The 6,000-nt window shown below is 46.5% G+C and overlaps 1 protein-coding gene across 4 annotated transcripts in view; it reads right to left on the reverse strand.

The window, feature by feature from the left end:
• Nucleotides 1-4,233, reverse strand: part of ZNF41 (zinc finger protein 41) — a 45,040-nt gene extending 40,807 nt beyond the window's left edge. The window contains exon 1 of one of the 4 annotated variants that reach the window (XM_051827052.3): nucleotides 4,099-4,233. The gene's annotated coding sequence lies outside the window, so the exon portion shown is untranslated. Of the gene's footprint in view, nucleotides 1-4,022 lie in introns of all 4 variants that reach the window. The other 3 variants (XM_070066986.2, XM_051827053.3, XM_017349721.3) reach the window with 3 other exon arrangements.
• Between the last annotated feature and the right edge of the window lie 1,767 nt (nucleotides 4,234-6,000).

The following is a 6,000-nucleotide window of genomic DNA, read 5'->3' on the forward strand; positions in this document are numbered from 1 at the left end:
TGGGTTCTAGTCCCAACTGCTCCTCTTCCAGTCCAGCTCTCTGCTGTGGCCCGGGAAGGCAGTGGAGGATGTCCCAGGTGCTTGGGCCCCTGTACCCGCATGGGAGACCAGGAGGAAGCACCTGGCTCCTGGCTTCGGATTGGCATAGCTCCGGCCGTAGCGGCCATTTGGGGGGCGAACCAACAGGAGGAAGACCTTTCTCTCTGTCTCTTTCTCTCACTGTCTAACTCTATCTGTCAAATAAAAAAAAGTTACAATTTCTAAGAATGAACTTTCAGAAAAGGAGTTGACTTTATAAGAAGAAAACTATAAAATATTTAAGTTTCAATGGTTACTAAAATTTTTTAAAATGTATGTGAAAAGCAGAGAAACAGAGAAGGTTCCCAACTGCTGATTCATTCCCGAAATGCCTTCAATAGCTCAGGCTGGTCTGGGAGCTAGGAACTCAGTCCTGGTCTCCCATGTGAGTGGCATGGACCCAATTACTTGAGCTATCATTAACTACTTCCCAGGGTCTGCACTGGCTGGGAATCAAACCCAGGCACTGGGAATCGAACTGCTAGGCTAACCTGCCTGCTTCCTTGACAATTATTTTTGAAACTAAATAAAATGATTTTACCATTCACAAGAGAGAACACATGTTTAAAAATATTAAAGAAAACAACAAAAATAGTGAGGAAGATTAGCACTAGGTGGTGTTCAAACTATTTCTGAAGTCAATGTAGTATTTGTGAAGCGAGTATATATATATATGTATATATGTATATATGTATATATGTATATGTATATACATGTATATAAAGAACAAAATAAGAATTCAGAATTCAAACAATAGGGGCTGGTATTGTGTCACATCGGGCTAAGCCTCTGCTTGCAATGCTAGCATCCCATATCAGAGTGCCAGTTCGAATCCTGGCTGCTCCACTTCCAATCCAGTTATCTGGTAATGTATTTGAGAAGGCAGTGGACAATGGCCCAAGTATTTGGGCCTCTGCCACCCGTGTGGGAGACAGAGATGGAGTTCTTAGCTCCTGGCTTTGGCCTGTCCCAGCCCTAGCTGTTGCGGCCATTTGGGGAGTGAATCAGCAGCTGAAAGATTCTCTCTTTCTCTCTCTTTCTTTCTCCTTCACTCTCCCTCTCTCTCTGATATTTTGCCTCCTAAATAAATAAATAAATAAATGAAGTTTAAAAAAATAAATGTTTGGGGATTTATAGGATGAAAGTGGCCTTGAGTTGGAAAAGGGTATATTGATTTAATGATTAATGTTGGGAAGTTGGCTATCCAGTTGGAAAATATAAACTGATCCCATCTCCTATCACACACCAGAATAAATTTTAATTGGGTTAAAGTTTAACTTTAAAAATTAAAACAATAAAAGTATTAAAATAAATTTAAGACATATTTTAAGCATGAAATAGGGTGAATTCACTGGGCAAGAAACACAGAATCTGTAAAGGAAAAAAATCAGGTGTATCTGATATATTTAATAATATGATTTTTCTTAATTAAATTTGAAGACACTTCAAAAATCAAGATATAAAGGAAATATAGTTCAAACAAATGACAGGGATAATATTCACAAATGAATAAGAAAGACAAACCAGGCCGGCGCCACGGCTCACTAGGCTAATCCTCCGCCTAGCGGCGCCTGCACACCGGGTTCTAGTCCCGGTTGGGGCGCCGGATTCTGTCCCGGTTACCCCTCTTCCAGGCCAGCTCTCTGCTGTGGCCCGGGAGTGCAGTGGAGGATGGCCCAAGTGCTTGGGCCCTGCACCCCATGGGAGACCAGGAAAAGCACCTGGCTCCTGGCTCCTGCCATCAGATCAGCGTGGTGCGCCGGCCGCAGCGCACTGGCCGCGGCGGCCATTGGAGGGTGAACCAACGGCAAAAGGAAGACCTTTCTCTCTGTCTCTCTCTCACTGTCCACTCTGCCTGTCAAAAAAAAAAAAAAAAAAGAAAGAAAGAAAGACAAACCACCTAAGGGAAAGAAAAGGCAATGGATATGAAAAATTTTTAAAGTATGCATAAATTTCAATAGCCAAGAAACATGATCACTAGTTGTCATGAAAACACTCATCTGGGGCCAGCATTGTGGTACAGTGAGTTAAGCTGCTGCCTGTGACACCAGCATCCCACATGAGCACTGGTTCAAGTTGCAGCTGCTCCACCTCTGATCCAGCTCCCTGCAAATGTGCCTGAGAAAACAGCTGAAGATGATCCATGTACTTGGGTTCCTGCCACCCACGTGGGAGACTTGGATGGAGTTCCAGGTTCCTGGAATTGGCCTGGCCCAGCCCTGAGTGTTGTGGCCATTTGGGAGGTAAGCCAACAGATGGAAGAACTTTCTGCCTCCCTCTCTCTCTGTCTGTAATTCTGTCTTTCAAATAAATAAATAAAAACTTTTTTTAAAAAAGCAAAAAAGAAAATGCACATCATAGCAAACTAGATAGCACTGGGTTTGGTTCTCAGGATGAGGAAAATAAAGTAACAACATTCAGTGTGTGAGGGCAGATCTTAAGATGAGCCCTTTTATATGCTGCTGGCAGGAGTTCCAATTTTACAAAAGTTTTGGAAAATAATTTGGTGGGATGTATTGAACTTTAAAACATCCATTGCTGCACCTACTGATCAGACAGATTAGATCAGTCTCTAAACACACTTTGGAAATAAATATCAAAAATATCAACATTTTGGGAAATCAAAATCTCATATCTAAACAACTCAGGGATCTAAGGGAAAAAGCACAACAGAAATTAGAAAATATTAAAGCATTAAAAGTAAACTATAGTGGGAAAGTTACAGTATCAAATTTTGTTACAGGGAGCTAAAATGTTCTTAAAGAAAATTCACAAACTTAATGTCATAAAAGAAAATGATCAGTAAGACAAGCATTTAGGAATTTAAAGAACAAAAGAAATAATGATGTCAGGAAGGAAATTAATGACAAAGAAAACAAAGATACAAGAGAATCAACAAAGTCAAAGGTAGTTTTTCAAACAACCTCGTCTCAGACCTGACCTCAAGAAGCTACATATGTGATTCTATACCTCCCCCATAAACATCACGCACCCCACACAGAATCCTGGGCCACCCAGACAATAAACTCCATCCCATACCCCACAGGCTGCCATCACTCACCCACACCCCCCAGGACTCACCCCACACAAAGCCTCACCACTAACTCCACCGTGCTTACCACTCGGGCCACTTTGTCCACTGAGCCTGCCACTTACCCACAAACCCCTGTCCTTCCGTGTGCAGCTTCTTATAAATGACCCCAGAGAAACCCTATCATTCACCCTACTGAGTACATCATTGAGTGCGAAATCCACGTCATAACATCCCCATAATGATTTCAAAGTTCCACTGGCCTTAAATCGGCCTCTATTACACTTGCTCCCAGAGCGTTAAGTCCTGACACTGCTTGGAGGGACCCTCACCTTTCTGGAGGTGACCTGCACACGCTCAGTGTGCGGCCGACAATTACACCTGGTGCACTTACACTGTGTGTGTGTGTGTGTGTGTGTGTGTGTAGGGGAGAGGCGGGCTTTCCACTTTTCTTCAGTGACTTTGTCGGGCCCAGAACATGGCTGTCCCCTTGGGAGTGTCTCTACGGGAGCCGCCATCTTGGAAGGCTGGGCATTTGAGCCAAGGAGCCCGCCGCCCGATCTTCCCCTTGGGGCACTTGCCGGTGACCGCGGCACCAGGTCCTGGGCTGTAACACCCGGCTTCTCCCCCTCCGCAGCAGCCTCAGGGACTTAGTTAACTCCAAAGCCCTAGCGGCCCGGGCGCTTCGCCTTCCCAGCCCTCAGCGGGGGACCTCGTCCCAGGCCATCTCCCACAGGAGCCTCGGCTCCCTGAAACCTCGCCCAGGGTCCCTATCCCGGAGCGGGCCGGGAGGCGGACCAGCCCGGGGCCCCCACTCGGCTGCGTTTCTCGGCGGGACTCGGCAGCCCCGCGGCAGCCCCGGCTGCTCCCTTAAGTAGCCCAGCCCCCGGCGCCCACGCTGTTCCGGGCCCACCTGGCGGGCGCCTCAGTCAGAAGCTCGGACTTGGGCCGCGAAAGGGACCCTCCCAGCGTCTCGGCTGTCACCGAACCTGTGCAGTCGCCGCGGGGGGAGTCGCGCGCGTCAGGTTTAGGCCAGGAAGCGGAAGTCGCCAGCAGCGAGAGTTTAACCTCTGTGCGCGGAGGGGGCTGAAGGGATGCGGCGCCAGGGACTGAAGTTCTGGGGCGGGGTGGGGTGGGAGTAGGGGTGGGGAGTCATGGGTAGGGGTTGAGGGGTGGTGGTGACTGCGGTGGGGGTATCTTAGCTCAACTTTCAAAGTCCAGCGTTTCACCTTTCGGATTTCCCGGTATGAGCATGAAGGCTAAAGTTTCTGAAGCTTCAAGTTGTAATTCTTTGGATTGGTTTTAGTGTCAGCATTTCAGTTTCAAGTGCTAGCCTGTAACAGCCTTCCTCAATCCCTCACTTCCACATACACACACCCTGCTCACACTCAAGTTCTTTGGAGGTCCATTGTTGGACTTGCAAAAATCCTCTGGGGCACTGAGTGCCAGGTAATGGGTGCGTTTCTACTTTTGGCTGTTGAACTAGAGAGGGCACCCAAACGCGGTGTCTCCCGGCGCTTGGGGCTGAACAGCTTTGTTCTAGAACTGTCAGTTGCCCCTTTGCTGGACTCTGGTCAGCAGGGGTGGAAACGCTCTTCTCCCAATCAAAGAAGGTATCTATCTGGAGGGAGAGTAGAAAATATGTCAGTCTCTGACACCATTTTGTACTACCCACACAAACAAAAAGTTAATCCAGGTATCAGTGATTTTTAAACTAGTTCTATTGTGGCCTGATAATGCTTTTTGAATGATGTTCAGTCCAAATTTGGAGAAATTTGCCTTGAGGTTCAAGTTCAGAGGTAGTTTTCAAAACTGTTGCAGGTTTTGATTGCAAAGATTGTATGTAGCTTCCAGTTATTGGGTGTCACGCTGGACCAGGCGTTGGGAACATGGACTACCCTGGCAAAGTCTTTTTATTCTTTGATCAAATGACAAACTAAGTGAGGTAGATTCTGATTGAATCCATTTATTGCAATGTGCTTAACAACAGAATAAGCAAAAGGAATATATAAAAATTTAGGCAAAAATAGGTAAGCAAAAAATATTCAAGCACATGGTGCAAGTAACCAACAGAACATCTTTTTTTCAAAAAATATTTATTTTTTATTTGAAAGGCAAAGTTACAGAAAGGCAGAGAGAGAGAGATCTATCTGTTGGTTCACTCTGCAGCTGGCTGCAACAGCTGTCCCAGGCCAAAGCCAGGAGCCTCTTCCAGGTCTCCCCTCTGGGTGCAGGGCCCAAGCACTTAGTCCATCTTTTGCTGATTTTCCCAGGTGCATTAGCAGGTAGTTGGATCAGAAGTGGAGCATGCCAGAATCAACCAGCCCCCATTTGGGATGTTGGCACTGCAGGTGGCAGCTTAACTGCCATACCTCAGGCCCCAAACATCTTTTTAATGAAAATTTATTTATTTTTTATTTGAAAGGCAGGGCTGGTGTTCTCGGGTTAGGCTGCTGTCTGTGGTGCTGGCATCCAATATGAACAGTGGTTTGAGTCCTGGCTGCTTCACCTCTGATGCAGTTTGCTGCTAATCCACCTGGGAAAGTAGTGGAAAACAACTCAAGTACTTCGGCCCCTGCTACCCACATGAGAGATCTGGATGGAGTTCCAGGCTCCTGGCTTCAACCTGGCTCAGCTCCAGCCATTGCAGCCATTTGGGGAGTGAACCAGCAGATGGAAGATCTCTCTCTGTCTGTCTCTGTCTGTCATTCTTTCACATAAACAATTTATAAAAAAGGCAGAGTGACAGAGACAGAGAGAGAGAGAGAGAGAGAGAGAGAGAGAGAGAATGTTCCATGGTTCATTACCCAAATAGGCACAATGGCCAGGGCTAGTTCTGGCAGAAGCCATGAGCTCCATCAGGATCTATATCCAGGTCTCCCACGTGAGTG

Source organism: Oryctolagus cuniculus, chromosome X, assembly GCF_051225735.1.
Source record: "Oryctolagus cuniculus isolate XC-2025 breed Fujian yellow rabbit chromosome X, ASM5122573v1, whole genome shotgun sequence".
Lineage (NCBI taxonomy): Eukaryota > Metazoa > Chordata > Mammalia > Lagomorpha > Leporidae > Oryctolagus > Oryctolagus cuniculus.